At 37.5% G+C, this 17394-nt stretch overlaps 1 protein-coding gene across 2 annotated transcripts in view; it reads right to left on the bottom strand.

The window, feature by feature from the left end:
- The window catches only part of LOC110031968 (protein DA1-related 1-like), a 95926-nt gene extending 81121 nt beyond the window's left edge, over window positions 1–14805 (bottom strand). Inside the window, exons 1-2 of one of the 2 annotated variants that reach the window (XM_020735427.1) lie at window positions 14788–14805; window positions 14401–14473 (exon numbers count right to left, since the gene is read on the bottom strand). The gene's annotated coding sequence lies outside the window, so the exon portion shown is untranslated. Of the gene's footprint in view, window positions 1–14400; window positions 14714–14787 lie in introns of those variants that run through there. The other variant, XM_020735426.1, reaches the window with a different exon arrangement.
- Window positions 14806–17394: the final 2589 nt, after the last annotated feature.

Raw genomic sequence — 17394 nt, 5'->3', positions numbered from 1 at the left:
GAAAAGATAAAATATAAGAAGTTATGTTATAAAAATTGGTTTAAATGTAAAAGCTTAGAAAACTGGGAAAAATATCAAACGGCCCGCAGAGAGTCTAAAAGAACAATCTGTGACGCTAAAAATTCTGCTTTTAATGATTTTTATAATAAATTAGATACTAAGGATGGGGAAAAATATATTTATAACAAGTCAGACAAAGAGAAAAGAAAAGTAAATAATTAACTCAAGAGTAATAAAGATGAAAATCAAAAAGTGATTTTTTTAGAAAAAAATATTCAACATAGGAGGGTGAGTTATTTCGGTAAACTTTTTAATAAAGTTTCTAGCAATACAATCGACCTTATTGATCTTCTTATCGTTAATAATAATAAGATGTTTCATTTTTACTGTCGCATTAGTAAAAAAGAGGTTGAGGAGGCTTTAAAGAAAACCAAGGGTGGAAAGTCTGTAGGACCTGATGATATCCCAATTTAAGTGTGGAAATATTTGGGAGATTTGGGTGTTTCTTGGCTTACTAAACTCTTTAATATTATTTTAAAAACTAAAAAGATGCATGAAGAGTGGAGGAAGTATTTTGGTCCCCGTTTTTAAGAATATAACGGATGCACAAGAGTGTGCAAATTATAGAGGAATTAAGTTGATGTGTCATACTTTAAAGTTATAGGAGAGGGTAGTTGAACATAGGTTAAGACCCATCACAAAGATTTCTCATAATCTCATAATCAATTTGGATTTATTATTTGGATTTATTTCGGGCAGGTCTATTATGGAAGCTATACATTTATTAAGAGGTTTGATGGAGAAGTTAAAGATAATAAGAAGAATCTGCATTTGATTTTTATTGATTTAGAAAAGGCTTACGATAAGGTTCTAAGAGATATCTTTTTGAGATTTCTTGAGAAGAAAGGTGTTGATATGACTTATATTCAAGTCATTAAAGATATGTATACTAGAGTTGTGACTTGTGTTCAAACTGAAGGAACATTGACCAAATATTTTCCTATTTTTGTTGGATTACATCAGGGATCGACTTTAAGCCCATACCTTTTTGCTTTAGGTATGGATGGTCTTACTGGACATCTACAGGAGGATTTACCTTGGTGTATGTTTTTTGTTGATGATATACTTCTCGTGGATAAAACGAGAGAAAAAGCCCATGAAAAAACTTGAATTATGGAGGTCTACATTGGATTCTAAAGGCTTTCATTTAAGTTGAACTAAAACTGAATACACATAATGTAATTTTAGTAGTAATAGCTCTAGTGACAGAAGTGTGACTTTGGGTTATCAAATTTTTAAAAGGAGTGAACCATTTAGATATCTTGGGTCCGTTGTTCAAAGCGACGGTGATATAGATGGGGATGTTAATAGCAGAATTTAAGTTGGTTGGTTGTAGTGGAGAAATGTTTCGGGGCTTTTGTGTGATAGAAAAGTATCGCTTAGGCTGAAAGTAAAATTTTATAAGACGATGGTGAGACCTGGTGAGACCTGCAATGTTGTTATATGGCGTTGAATGTTGGCCTTTAAAAGAGAAGCATAATAATAAGTTAAGTGTTGTCGAGATGAGAATGATTAGGTGGATGAGTGGTTTTATACTTAAAATGTGAAATGAATATATGGTTGGTTTAGCTCCTGTAACAGACAAAATTAGAGAAAGTCGTCTTATATGGTTTGCTCACATTAAACGTCGACCATATGATGATCCGATTAATAGAGTAGATGTTCTATATTCGACTTGTGTTAAGAAAGGCAGAGGTAGACCTAGGAAGACTTCGGCTTATTGTATTAAAAATGATCTTAATTTACTAGAACTAAATGAAAATATGACACTAAATAGGATACAATGGAGAAAAAGAATTCATGTAGCCAACCCCACGTGGTGGGATCAAGGCTTTGTTGTTGTTGTTGTTGTTATATAATTATTATGTATTATTAGTGTATTATTATGTATTTGTACACTATTTATGTGTTATAGAACAAAATAATTTATTTAGATATAAGAATAATAAAATTTATGACAAATGTAAGTCCATCGAAACCAAACGCACGAACCCGAAGAAATATTTCTTCCAAAAAATATTTCTTCCAAAAATCTTAGTTGCATGCCTCCGGAGCTGCGAAATATTTCTTCAGCTAGCAATAAAACAGTAGCGACTCTATCGGGTGCGAAATAATTTTATGAAAGCTGTCGGAAAATTAATCGAGTTGTATTTCAGGTCGGGTCGCACGCAGAGTTTTATTTTTTAGCATGAAACATTCAAGCTTCAATTAAAAGTCATTTAGAGTTCTGATTTCAACAAACATATAGTCAAACTGATCGATTCAATGAGACGAACCTAATGATATCAAAGTTCGTCATTCAAATCAAGCTCCGATCAAGTGATTAAATCATTCTTGAAAGATTTCCGGACACATTTGAAAGATCAAACGAATGTCGAATTCAGCGAGTTTATAATCGAATTGAGCGTCTTGACAAGAGGAATCCAACGAGCCAAGATTGCTCAATTTTAGTATCGTCAAGGTACTCAAATGTCCATCAAACGCCATCTGATTGAGGGAAGCTCTCCGGACCATCCGATCAAAATGGTTCATATTTCTGCATTAATTGTACCCAAAACAATATAAATAGAGTTCCACCCCTCACATGAGGGGGAGGGGGGAGGCTTGAGAGAGAGCTTGAGACTTTGAGAAAGAGCTCAAGTCCAACATCATCCCTGTCATCGTCGACCTCTGTTGACCGCCACCAATCGTCGGTGATCACCGCCGACCTCTGTCGACCACCACTAGCCACGCCCCCCGCCGCCCACCTCCGATCACCGCTCACCTCTGTCGACCACCGCCTACCGTCATCGACTGTTGTCGACCACCGCTGACATTTGTCGACCACCACCGATTGTCGGGGACCACCGCCGACCATCATTGACCACCGCCGATCACCGCTGACCGTCATTCACCGTCGATCATCGCCAACCACCGTTGACCGGACACCGTCAGGCGACGCTGTAATCTGAAAATCTAGCAACTCTTTCTCTTCTGTGGGATAAGGTGTCGCTATAATCATCAACATATAGTGAATTTTTATAACTGGGCCAGACCCCGTGGTTTTTACCCTTTACGGGTTTTTCACGTAAAACTTATGGTGTCATCACAAGTTGTTTCACTTTCATCTGAGTGTGTGCTGAATTCTCGTGCAATGCTAAGACGATAATCCATTACTCTACCACTGCAAATTTTCTAGCACGCATCAGTTTGGTGTCGTCTGTGGGAAACGAGGTCCCATTCGACATTGTCTTCAACTCTAAAACACTGAGCCCCTACTTCATTTCCCAATGAAGTACTTCATCCAACTGACGAAGGAACGTCTTTCACGTCATGAAGATCTTCTCCAATGAATTCTTCAATGTGGGAGACAACCTTCACTGCAGTCTCGAAAGGTCGTTCACGTCAACGTCCCGGGCACGATTGTATTAGGGTTGCCTTCTCACATCTTATTCAGACACGAAGTATTTCACAACTTCTTTCAAGCTAGGGGGTAACCATCACTGCAGTTCCGAAAGGATCGTTCCTGTTAACATCCCGGGCATGACTATGGTGGGGAAGTCATCCCACATTTCATTCAAATTACAAGTCTGCGAGAGTTGATCCTGTATTGGGGGCAATATTCATCACAAATAACACTTTCTCAGTGCCCCTCATCATACTGTAGTTCTTCTTCAATTAGAACAAGAAGCTAATCTCTTTAAAGCCTGATACATGGGTTGTTTTACAAGCTCACATGGAAAACGCCCACGTTGGAGGGCAGCAAAAGATTCAAAAGCATCAACTAACAAGATGTCAAACATTTTTCTTAAGTATGAAAGCAGTCATATTTTCATGAAAACATACTGTCCATTGTGACCTACGCCCTAGTCTCGAGAAACACAAATCATCTCTGACACCTCATTCTAGGATTACTCTATCCCAAGGGGACTCAATTTGACCTCTTCCATTACAGGCTATGATCGTCAAGCAAAAGCTTCTACATACAGCCTCAGATAGGTCAAAAATCCTTGGTGGATTTCATTCGACCTCTTTCATAACAGGTTACGGTCGTCAAGCAAAAGCTTTGACCAACAACCTAGAAAAGGTCAACCATCCTCAGTGGATTTCATATGACATTGTTACAGGTTAATACCACCGAGCATTTCTGGTTATGCAACTCATAACTGGTTTTACATCTTCAATGGATTCTCCTTTCAACTATGCCTCTGGAAGTCAAGCCCAAAGGGCAAGACCAGATAAGAAGCTACCATGCCGTTGGAAGACGAACCCAAGAAGGTCTTCACTGAAAAACCTCAAAAGGATACAAGCCTTAGAAGGTACCGGTTCAAACTCCTATAAGACATAAGCCTGAGAGGGCAAAAATTCAGTGGGCACGCGTCTTAAAAGGTACGCATTTCTATATTTTATGAAGTATGTTTACTAACTTTAATTGCAGAATTTTGCACGATTAAGATGCCACATATATATTATCATCATGATTGAAAATGTTACAAATACCAACATATACTTGTACAAGGGTTGCAACAAATCAACTCTTCTTAGAGCAGAGTCGGCATCCTCTCCCCAAAATTTCAATACTTCTGATGATCGTCAGGGGGTCTCCAAATATTTCCACCAGATAAGCATAAAAATCTTCCCCTCAAAGCGCTGCGGAAAAACTACAACATGTCTTCATCACCTTTGAAATACACCGCAACAAGAAAGAAAATATCGTTGTTTGGCTGTTAGGCAGGACGGGGACGACTTTCCTTTTTATCGCAACTGTTTGCCGCAGCTCATCACTGCAACTCTTTAATGCAGCTCTTCACCACAACACTATGTCGCAACACTTCGTCGCAATAAGGCACTGCAACCCTTCTCTGCAACTCTTCACCGCAACTCGACACCGCAACTCTACACTGCAACTCTTCACCGATACGCAGGATGACTTTTGTCTTCTAGGGAAATCATGGTCCCAAATGATAGTCTTGATGCACTTCACCACGATGCAACTCTACAACGCCTCGCCACGACGCACTGCCACAACGCATCGCATCGCCCCGAAGCCTCACCGCCACGCACCACTGCAACTTGTCGGCGTGACACATTGTCGCATTGCAATATTTCCCCACCACAACATCCGGTCGCGACGCTCCTTTGCAGCGTCGCTGCGACGCACCCTGCAATGCGTCGTTGAGGCACATCACCGTAACGCCTCATGTCGCCCCAACGTCCCGTCGCAACGCGTCGCGCCCCCGCGTTGCGTTGCCGTAAAATGTCGTCGCAGCACATCACCACAATGTGTCGCCATGATGCACCTCAGCATTGCATCCTCGCGACGCTCTATCTCCACGCGTCGTCGCAACACGTCGCCTTGGCACACCGCCGCAACACAACACCCCACCGCGACGCACGATCGTGACGTGACCGCGATGCACTGCCGCAACACGTCGTCGCAGCACATCTCGCAATGCGTCACCGTGATGCACCACCGTAGTGCATCGTCATGATTGTTGACCTCATTTTTGGTTAAGGTCTAGTTTTTTCCTCTTTAGTCCCGGATGACTACTTTCCACATATTGGTCCTGACCTCTAACACTTAGTAGGTGGGGTCAATATGGAGGAGCTCAAGGGGAGTCCCTCATAGGATGGTCAGACCTTAGGACTAACCCTGGGAGATCTAGTTTTGGTGGGGCTAGCTTGCACACACTACATTCTCTCGCATGCCCTAAACCCTATGACCCCTTAGGTTGGTCTCCTGACTCCTTTCACAAAGCTCATATGGATGAACATATACCCCTAGTCTTTGGCTAAAAGGGTTACAACCAGCATATTGAGCATCCAAAATGAGTCCTCACATGACTCCTATTGATTTGGTATGACTTCCTGGCTTTTGGTCCATTTTGGCCCAAACTCACCAAATTACCAAAATATTCCTACGACCTCAATCTTTGCCAAAAATCCCAAAATACTCAAATTTGTCAAAAAAATCATCTCAAACCTCTCACCACTACCTAAATTGGCCAAAATTCACCAAAATTACCAAATTCCCAAAATACCCCCAAAATTGCCCAAAATTAGCAAAATGCCCTTCATGACCTAAAAATTCCAAAAAATTCCAAAAATTTTCAAAAATTCCAAAATCATCACAAATATTCCCAAGTTCAATTTTTAATCATCAATTTGAGCCAATTTACCCAAATTAATCCAATTTGACCAAAAGCCCAAATTTTCCCTTAAAGGCCCAAATGCCTCCAAATAAACCCCAAATTTGGCCCAATTGGCTCCAATCTTGCCCAATTTCAATTCTAAATCAAAATTCAGCATCCCAAATCCCAATCTAAAAAAAATCCAAGCTCAATTTGACCCAATTTTAAGCTCAATTTTACCTAAATAAAAAAGCCTCAATTTTGACCATATGCTTAAATCCACTAAATTAGCCCCCCAATTCAATTCAAAATCACTTGAACCCGCAATTCAAAATCACTTGAAATTCTTCCAAAACCTTTATGACATATTCCTACACCAAACTCAACATTCAATTAGTTCAAATTCAACCTCAATTTCAAAAGCCTAAGCCCACCACATTTAATTTCAAAAGCCCAAATCCAAAGCCCACATGACAATTCTTTCTCTTCATCATCCATTTGATTAAAATCATTCCTAAAGTCCTAAATTTAAAATAAAATCATTCCAAATCAAGAATCATGTCAAACTCCACCAAAATATTTCATAATTTTAAAAAATCTCTCCTCATGAAAGTTGACCAAGCCAAGGACAAGTTGTGAAGCCACTCTCAAGCCATAGGTGAGTCATGAGAGTCATGTCGCATCACCATACTATTAGTGGTAAGAGGCCAAGCCACTTTCAAATATCCTTAAGATTCTTTTAACCCCTCCCATGAATTACTCTAACCCATGTTTAGCCAAATCTCTTTGGATAGAGACCTCAACATGTTGATTAAGCTGACCCATATGATTTCCCTCAGCACCCAAACAAGCCTTGGTGGTTGAGTCCAACCCAAACCAATGCCTTGACCCAAATTAACCCAAATTAACCCTTTTCACATTCCATTTTAATTCAATGCCTTTACACATGTCCAACCCCAATTGACTTCACCAAAATCAAGCCCTGACCTCCTTGAGTCAAATGGTGACCTGAGCCTGGCCGGCTAACCACCTAGGCTGCCGGAAAAACCACCCCCAAGTGCTCTCCCATGGCCAAAACTCAAAATTAAAGCCATCCAAGTTGTATCATCCCAATTGGATTTTTTCACATTGTTGGCATCCACATAAGCAACTTAAAGCACCCACTAATTGCCTCTGGTGGCCTCTCCTTCCCCATCTATTTAAACCCCCCTCCATTGGCAAACCAAGAGAGCTTGAATTTTCTTGAGGAGACTCTATCAAATTGCTTCCAGAACTTCCTTAAGACCTCTTGAGCTTAACCCAACCATCCTTGGTCAATCTAGCCCTCTGCTCGAGCTTAATTTTGGAGCTCAAATTCAAGGCTGAAACAGGATACCCCCCAAACCTCCACCAAATACAAATTAATTACACTCACACCATCCCCACAGCAAGAGAAGAAGATTCCTCACAAAAGCCCCATCACCAAACCACCCTAGGGTGGACTTTGGTCAACACCCCAAATCTGGGTCTAGGCAATTCACCACTGCTTGAGGCTCCATCCCTAGGCTCTTTGGAACCCCACGAAGCTTCCAAAAGCATCCAATTGAGGCTTCCCCTCTTGGACCAAGGTATTGAATCTAAACCCTAAATCGAGCTTCATTTAATTCTCCATGAGCACAGAGTTGATTTAGGGTTTGATTAACCGTATGGATGCGTGCGTCTCATCAAGACGAGTCGATATGAACAAACCTCACTTGATTTGGTTGAGTATCGAGAGAGATATTAGGGTTTGAAGGTGGACGGTTCTCGGGCTATAGGCTTTGGGGACGATGACCTGTAGCTGTTGGATCGTGTGTTTATCAAATGGAAGGCTTTGATTGCGCCGAACAGATAGAGGGTTCGAAAAGGCAGGCTGACAGGGCAAACACGTGGACGGCGGCATCTAATGGGAGCATGCCACGTGGAGCTTAGGAGCTGTCGTAGAATTGTGTGGCGCCGCGTGGATAAGTAGAAAATTAGGGAATTCTTTGAATTATTTAATAGCCAGAACTTCAAAAATCCATAAGTTGGTGTAGGAAAATCACAAAAAAAAATATCTACTTGCTCGGTGACAGATAAGAACAATGTGGAAATATTTTCATGTCCATTTGATGCATATTTTATTTTTAATTAATTAAATAGTATTTTCCTTATTTTGATTCTCTATTTGCATAAGCATTTCACCATGACATGGGACTATAGAGCTTTTGATGTCTCTGTTGTCAGACATCTTCCCTGATTTTTCCAAGGTCAGAGGGCATCTCTAATTAGAGATATCTAATTTTCAAGTTAATGACCCCTGTTTTGGTATAAAAATTATAATAATTAAAATACTCATCTGAAAAATACAAAACTTATTTTGGTAGGTTCACTGTGGTCAGAGGATCCTAGGAAAAATATAAAGTTGGTTTAACTCATTAAAAATAATTCTTTTTGTCACCAACCCTTAAAAATGAAATAAAATTAATTTGGAGTGATTATAAATGCAAATGTCATAAAAATCATTCTCCAATGTAATTTAATGTTAGAGGACGTCCTCATAAAAATTTCAAGCCAATTAGAGTTAATTTGATCACTCAAATGGATTAATTAAGAGAAATCACAATTTTTTGCATTAAAATAATTCTAATAATTAAAATTAAACTAAAAAAAATCACCAAATTAGTTTTGGGAACTTCTTATGACGAGAGGAACCTAAGAAAAATAGAATTTGAATTAAAATAAAGTCTTCATTTTTAAGCTATTTTTAAGCCTTTAAATAATTAAAAATTAATTAAAATCATAAAAATTGAAAAATGATCAAAACACACTAAAATGTCACATTTGGTTTTGTGATCACTTGGGACCAACTAAAATAATTTTCCTAATTTTCTAAGTCAAGATATTAATTTTAAAGACTTAAAAATAAATTTTCTCTAATTTTTCACTAAAATAATTCTAATAATTAAAATATAAGCCACAAAAATCTGAAATGTATTTCTTTGGGTTTCCTGGACTCAAAGAGATTTAATAAAAATATAAAACTTAAATTTTCAATTAAATGTTACTTATATTTAATTAATGCTCAAAACTAACAAATAATTTTAATAATTAAATTAAACCTCTAAAATCATGAAAATTGGTCCAAGTGCTCCTCTGACCTAGGTGAACCTACAAAAAATTTTCTTGACGATAGAGGTTTTATTTTGGTTGAGTTATTAAGTTTTCATTGAAAATCCCTATTTTAACATTAAAAATAATTATAAAAATTAAATAAATTCAGAAAAATCACATTTTTCTCATCTGATGCTTTAATTAACCCATAAGTGAGGTAATATAAAATTTTCAAGTCATTTGAATTTAATTTAATGAATTATAGGGTGTTAAGACCTTAGGGGCAGAAGGGTGATTTTGGAATTTAAGGATTAATTAATATTTAGGCTTAACTAAAGGGCTAAATGGGCAACAAGGGATCTTAATTGATATGTTTTGATGATTGGAATATATAAGGGGTAAGTGGTAGAAACCAATTCCATTTTGGTGTTATAAAGGATAAATTTGTAATTTATTAAAATTAATGAAATTTGGAAGAGTATTTAAGTAAGGAGATATTAAGGTGAGAGGTTTGATTTTGGAAGATCACAACTCACTGATTTTAAGCCCAACTAATGGTTTTGAGGTGATTTATAATTCATGATAATGATTAAGAATATAAACATTAAAAAATCATTTTTCTTAAAATTGTAAATCTACCTATTAAATCTTAAGGGCTTAGTAGTGAACTAGACTTAACTTATAATTAATTTGAAATCTGTCTAAAAAGGTTTAGAAAATAACTTATAATTAATTTGAAACCTTTCAAAACATTACAAGCTCATTCTAAAATCAAATTAATTAATTAAGTCAAGTTGCCCCTAGGGGTCTTTACCTATATAACTCATAAGTGAGATATCAAGTGATGATTACCCCACTTAAGGGATAATCAAAACATTAAAATTCACTAAGCATAAGGGTATTTGTTGGATGAACTACATAAGAAACACAATAAAACCAAAACAAACTAAAGACAATTCCAGAAACTATGAAATGTCTAGGGTATTACTCGAGACTTCTTCATGATCCTTTGGAAATCTTGAAAGACAATTGGACTTATTATGATTTGCTTAATAGAATCTTCCTCAAATTTTGGAATCACTAAAATATGACATAGGATCTGGTAGACACACCTCAAACTGTACTCTCTACTTTTACTACAAGCATGCTTTAATTTCTGCAAAAAATATATATGTCTTGCAAAGATACTAAAGTTTCTGGTGGAGGAACGAGAAGACTCGTCAGACACGCTTTTACAATTTACAGTACGTTTTTTCCTGTATTTTATACACTGTACTTTTATGCTTACGAACTTGCATTCTAAATAACGATGTCACCATGTATGAAACCCAAAACTGTTAGAATAGCCACAAAACTGAAATCAAAACCAAAATTAAAATCAATCAAGATAAAATTCATCGCCACAATATTCAAAATATAAAACAACTCAAAATTTAATCACAAACTTCACAAAAAAAATTGCAACTAAATTAAAGCATCTCTTTCAGATGATCGGGAATCCCTCGGAGGATGTAACCTACGGTTGCTAACAAAATTTCCCACGGTCTAAATGAAAGTATGAAAATCATTAAGTTGAGTTTAGTAAATTCATTTGGACTAAGTGAATCCGATAGAAAATAGTGGTGTCGGAACGAGAGAACTATAGGATCCTAACCGGTGTCGCTCTAACCAACTTTAATATGCCCCATAATATTTAAAGAACCATAACCATAGGGACATCTGATTTGACATCATAACCTGACACATTAGATAATTTAAACTTGCTACAACGAGGAGCTTGGAGCTAGCATTACAGACAGCACAGTCATCTTTAACAACAAAACATATCTTCACTAGCTAAACCAATCTTTAGAATTAAATAAAAAATTCATATGATTTCGAGGTTGTTTGCTTATGCAACATAAATCTTCAATTTATCTTTAGACCTTTGTATAGCTCTGCTATACAATTTAAGTCCTAACCTGCTTTAGGATTCCGAGGTTGTCGTCGGTCACGACCTAAATCCACATATCTTCCAAGCTATTTGTGTGATAGTTTCACGTGAATATAAGCCCTAATTAATAAAATTGACAGAATGAAACATTCAATAATTTTAATCTCCAAAATTGAAGCCAAACCATAGGATAGCTTGGGAGTCACCGAGGTTCTCCTCCAGATTTATTACATCTCCTAGTTCTTCCTCATTTGGATTCCAAAATAAAATATTCTAGATTTGAATCATTCTCCTTTCACACCTCTTTGTCGATCTCATTGAAAAGTCCTAATCCTTTGACCTCTTTGAAGATAATATCCTCTGATTTCTATCGAGAGTTTTCTTAGGTGACTTCGATTATCTAAGATGTAATTAACTATAAGGGTTTGTCCTTATAGGAAACATTCCCGAACCAAGCTTAATATAAATTTTATTTAATTCTTCGTATTAAATATGAGAATTTATCGGATAAAAAAACTTGTCTGCATAACATAAAATAGTTTTGCAGACTTAAACAGATGTCATATAATCTTTAGTTTATTTAATCGAGCATTCACTAGTAAGAAATGTATCTATCCCTTGGGATATGTGCACTACTTGCGTTATTAAGTTTGTTTATTTAAACTACTGGGGCTATGAGATCGGTTCGGTCTTATATTTTTAAAAATTTTAAATACTAATTTCCATCATAACAGCCGACAACTTCACAACTCCTCAACTTTTTAGTGCCGACAGTGACACTCTGTCACAACGCGTTGTCGCAACACACCGACGCAACACATAGTCGTGACGCACAACGCATCATCACACGACTACGTATAGCCACGATGCACCATCGCAACACATCGCGTTGTTGCAACTCCCCGCCGTGACGCTCCTTCACAACACTCCGCCGCAACGCATTGGATAGTCAACCCCTTTGGATGGTCGCAATGCCCTGCTGCAACGCCTCGCCGCATCGTGTAGCGCTGTCGCATTGTGTAGCGCTGCGGCGTCGCACCGAAGCAATGCGCCGCCGCCACACACCGCGACAACACGCTGCCACGTCGCGCCGCCGCTAGGGGTATAAACGAACCGAACACAAACGAACAGAGCTTGTGTTCGTGTTCGGTTCGTTTGAAATTTAGTTTGTTTGAAATAAGCTCGTGTTTGAAATTTTTTGTGAAGTCATTATTCGTGTTCATTTTTTAACGAATAAGCTGAACATGAGCTGTTCGCGAATGACGAGCCCGTTTGACATCCCCAATATTAAATTAATATATTATATTAATTATATAACTTATATTATATAAATATATAATATCTATATTAGTATATTACTAATGTAGTATATTAATATATTATTATTATTAATTTATTATATATTATAATTTATAAAATTTAATTTTTTAAAATATCATAAATTTTTTATATATAATTATTTTAAATTATTTTATATTTGGAACACTAACGATTTGAACACGAACGAACGCATCACTGTTTGTGTTTGGTTCGTTTAACTAGCCGAATGAAAAATTTTTGTTTACGCTCGTCTCGTTTACTTATCGAACGAATTGAACACGAATACATTGACAAGCCGAACAAGAACTGTTCATGAACAACAAGCTTTTTTTACAGTCCTAAGTATGATCATCTTTTATCATTTTGACTTGAGTTGTTCTAATAGAGTTTGATTTTGCCTAAACCATCTAAATGACCAAAATGCCTCTCAAAAGAGGCATTGAATCCTTCTAAATGAGGGCAAAAAGGTCCTTTCATGACCCCGATGGCTTACAACGTCAAAAACAGCGTCGAAACTGAGTAAAAACGATGTCAAAATGGCAAAAAATCAAGCCTGGAACCAGAGTGGCGCCTAGAGGAAGGGATTGAATGCCATGGCGCTCGCCTATAGCACCTAGGCGGTAAGTTTTCAGGAAACATGCTTGTTTTGGTCTGTTTTGGACGCCTTAGCGCCCGATTATTATTATATAAGAAAGAAATTGCATTAAAATATTATGAAGAAGAAAAAAAAGAAAGAAGATGAGGGCTTATGATGCTCGAGCAGTTGAGGAAGGAGGAGGAAGAGGATTTAGCTAAGTACCTTTGGTCAGGACAAAGAAAAGTGCGAGAGGGGGAGAAAGAGATAGTTACTACGACCGTTGACTGCAAAAATAAGAGCAAGTGTGACAAGGCAACATCCAAACACATCTAAAATCTTAAACAACGAGACATTCGTTGGTGTTGGTGTAATAGTTAGAGTTTCCATATGAAGTTCAAAGTTAACTGTGTGCGCGTTGGAGCACTTTTGAGATGGATGACTACTTTGGAAGTTACACCATTAAGGCAAAATCATGAGAACATTAGACAAAAAAAGAAAATTATCTCAATGGGTGAGAGTTGAAGCTAGTATAAATGTATTAAAGCAATACACCAATTTAAAGATGGAAACTAAGTGTCATACAAAACAAATTATTATACCATGGAAGCCATCCCTTGAACCTAAAAATGGGATAAATTGTTACATGATGTGAGCCGCCTCTTGAATCTATAGGGACCACCCCTAGAAATATGTATGTGTCCGGCTGATAATTTTGAGTTTAAAGAACTTACAAAGACATTAGTTATCTAGGTGAGAGAGATTGTGAAACCTCTTAAATAGAAAAAGCTAAAGTCAAACATTAAGACAAATGTTGTTGTAATGGTTGGAGTTTCTACAAAAAACTCTAAAGTTAAAAGTCCTCACATATAGTACTCCTTGAATGGGTGATATGGTGGGAAGGTATTCCAATGGGACAAACTTGTGAGACCATCAGACCAAAGTGGACAATATCATCGATGAATGGGAATTTGGGATGGTGCATTATAGCCGCACATGGGCGAGCTAATAAACTATTGTTTAGCTTTAAATAAATAAAAAAGCTTAAACTTTTTAATTATATAATTATATTTGACTTGTTCACTCATGAAGATCAACAATAATTATTATGAACATGAAGTCATTTGAAAGCCTTATACAAACATTATGATATTTAAACCCAATTGTATTAAGGAAAAAATTTTAAAATCCATAATTTAATAAATTAATTAAATAAACCAGCATCTAAAAAGATCAAGAGAAAAGAAAAATGACACCGATGCAAGATCAGAAATAAAGAGGAAGTGCAAGACCTCGGAGATGAGGCCCTTGGCAGCACGTGCTTGCCGGCAGCAGGATCATCGAAGGCGACGAAGTTTTGAGGACCTGCAGCAAAGCAATAGACAAGATCTCAATCACCATTTGCAGAGTGGGAGGAGTACTGGTGCCCAGACAAGGTGGTTTGGAAATGTCCTCAAGATGAGCGTTCGCCACCGGCCGAATGCCTGCCGGAATCGTCGCTTAGCCAGTTAGTTCTGACCGACGGGCATTCGCCCCCACCGCTGCCGCCGACATCTCACATTGTGAAACGGCGACAATAGGCATCGATTTTTCTAATTTTTTTAAAATGTATAGGGTTTATCAATTTTTAAAATTTAGCCATACATTAATTGCATCTGAAAAGAGAATGCATACATTACCACAATTAAGAGTGCGTCGGGTCGGCCAGGCTGGCGCAAGTACCAGTGGCAGTGTGCGGTGTTAGGGCAATTGTCCACGAGTGCGCGGGAGGAGGACGATTGGGGGGCCGGTGGTCGCCTGCTTATTGGGTCTTCTTCCGCTGTAGGTGGGGCGGGAGGGACCACAGAGCAGCCGCGTGGCCGCGGCCATCCCCTGTCGGCGCCTCTCTCAGGGATCATGGATGGACAAAATACATGCAGCCAAATTAGGGATCGTCACCACCGCCACCTCCCGCTTTAATAATTTCAACAGCGCGTGTTCATCATGATTTACTCCATTCACTTTCTGGAGCGCGCGCAGGACTTTGAATGAATGCTCAGCCATCTTGCCAGCTACATTTCCGAATTAAGAACTGGACCTGCTACAGCCATGGTAATAGTGCCTTTGTTCTTCTTCTGCGCCTTATTATCAGACAAAATGGACCTTATTATAAGTAGAGAAAGTCGGTCGATCAGAGAATTTTCTCTGTTCGATGCGAGAGGTCAGTCCGTTCGGCATTTCATCGGCCAGCAATGGTGACCACTACAAAAATGAGCCTTTTTCGACGGCTCCAAAATCGACACAAATTATGTATGCCATTCATAAATTTCCCATGGCTTGCTAATTATTTTATTGACGGAAATATCTATGACTTCTCAGTGCTCATAATTTACCGACGACACTAAATTATCATAGTAGACTTTAACTAGGTATCATTGGTATGCCGTCAGCCATGTCCAACAGCCCGCCGTAGAAAGGGTAGCATTACCTTTAGAAAAGTGTACCGCAACCGACGGAAAAATATAGCAGAGCCGTTAGTACATGTTGGTAATGTTGGAGCGGCTATCACAAAAATTGTATTGTGTTGTTCAATTGGAAGCCGTCGAAAATGATCATCATAGATTATGATATCGATTTACCTTCTCTACTATAACCGAAGGGTACAGTTCATAAAAAATTACCATCAATACCCCGTCAAAAGTCCGAGAAAAATTAAAACTTCTTCAATACTTCAATTTCCACACGACACAGTGTACTAATCCTAGCAGTTATTAATCTAATATCACAATATGTTGGATTGGATTATCTTTATGAGATGATGGTCTTTCATTCGTAAAGTTGATTCGAGTATGTCCTCATATTCTTAATGTGTGGTATATTCTCAACATCATCATAGATGTTGATACTACTCTTCTTGGGGAAACAATTTATTTCTTTGCTCGTCACATAAGAAAAAAATAATCTAAATTTATTTGGTGGAAAATATATAAAATCATACTTGAAATAACAAGACATTAATAAATGATTATTAAAAAATTAGTGGTGATTAAATAGTAGTTATCTTTTAAATGAACCACTAAAACAACACTCAATTGGACCCTTCGTAGAGGAGGAAATTAAACACCATGAGAAAATATATGAATTCACCATGAGAAAATATATGAATTCAAAAAAAAAAAAATGAAATTTTTAATCGAAAGAGTTTGTTAAGATTTTTTATAATTATGCTTCACTGTTTTCCTCTAATTATAGGCAAAAGTAAACTCAACGCCAAAATTAAGTTGCGTTAAATAAAAAATTTGGCCGCCATGACGGTAGCAGAACAAAATAAAAGCCATAAGAGACCTCATGAGAATCAAGTAGCTCGTCATTTCCCTTCTAAGGGAACTACGCATGATTATCTCTCAGTAGAGAAAAGGTGCTGTACGATAGGCTAGTATTGTGAAAATGTCCTATAAGCATAGTGTTTATCAAAAACCTCTAGATGCTGGAATGGGAGAAATTACTTATTTTTATTTCTTAATTTTGTCTTGCTATAAGCTCAAAGATTTTTCTCCAAGGATTAGTTTAGCGTGTACTTCAGACAATTCCAGCTCAAATAACTTGTTAACAAAAGCAAAAAAGCCAAAATCAAAATTAACTTCCAAAATTAGACAGCGGTCAAGATGTCTATGGAGTGGAAGGCCTGTCGATGGATGGACTGACTACTTGTGGCATAATATATATGATATATTTATATATATAATCCACGCAGCACAACAGGTCATCATATCCAAAGTGCTTTAATTAATTTGTTGGTTGCGTGCGAGGAAGATAATTTGTTCTTCGTCGCTCTTTACCTAATGCCTTATTTGTTAATGTTTTTGATTGAGAAGAGTACATGCCAACACAACCTAATATTTTACAGGAAATTCACTCATCTCTTTCCACCAAATCCGTTGATTAGGATAGCCCATCGACTGCGACCTCTCCTTGCGGCTGAATTCAGAGGATATATATACAACTTTTTTTTTTTATTTCTTTTGTTGATTAGCAAGCAAGTTGAAAGGGACAGCATATCACATTATGCTTTTCCTTTACCCTACCTTTGTTTTGTTTTTAACAACATATGAACTGCTTTTACTCAGCTTAATTTGCCTCTTCTAAGAATGCTGCCTTTGTTGTCCCTCAGTCAATGTTAGGTGAAATACTTGAATTTCTTCACTGAAGTAGTCATGTTCGTCACAATACGGCGCCAACAAAAGTCCGACTCATTTCCTTATCTAATACAGTACCTTCTCAATCATATATTTTTGCAACTTTTTTTA

Source organism: Phalaenopsis equestris, unplaced genomic scaffold (assembly GCF_001263595.1).
Source record: "Phalaenopsis equestris unplaced genomic scaffold, ASM126359v1 Scaffold000873, whole genome shotgun sequence".
Classification (NCBI taxonomy): domain Eukaryota; kingdom Viridiplantae; phylum Streptophyta; class Magnoliopsida; order Asparagales; family Orchidaceae; genus Phalaenopsis; species Phalaenopsis equestris.
The sequence above is the reverse complement of the archived record's forward strand: the minus strand, read 5'-3'. Positions and strand labels throughout refer to the sequence as shown.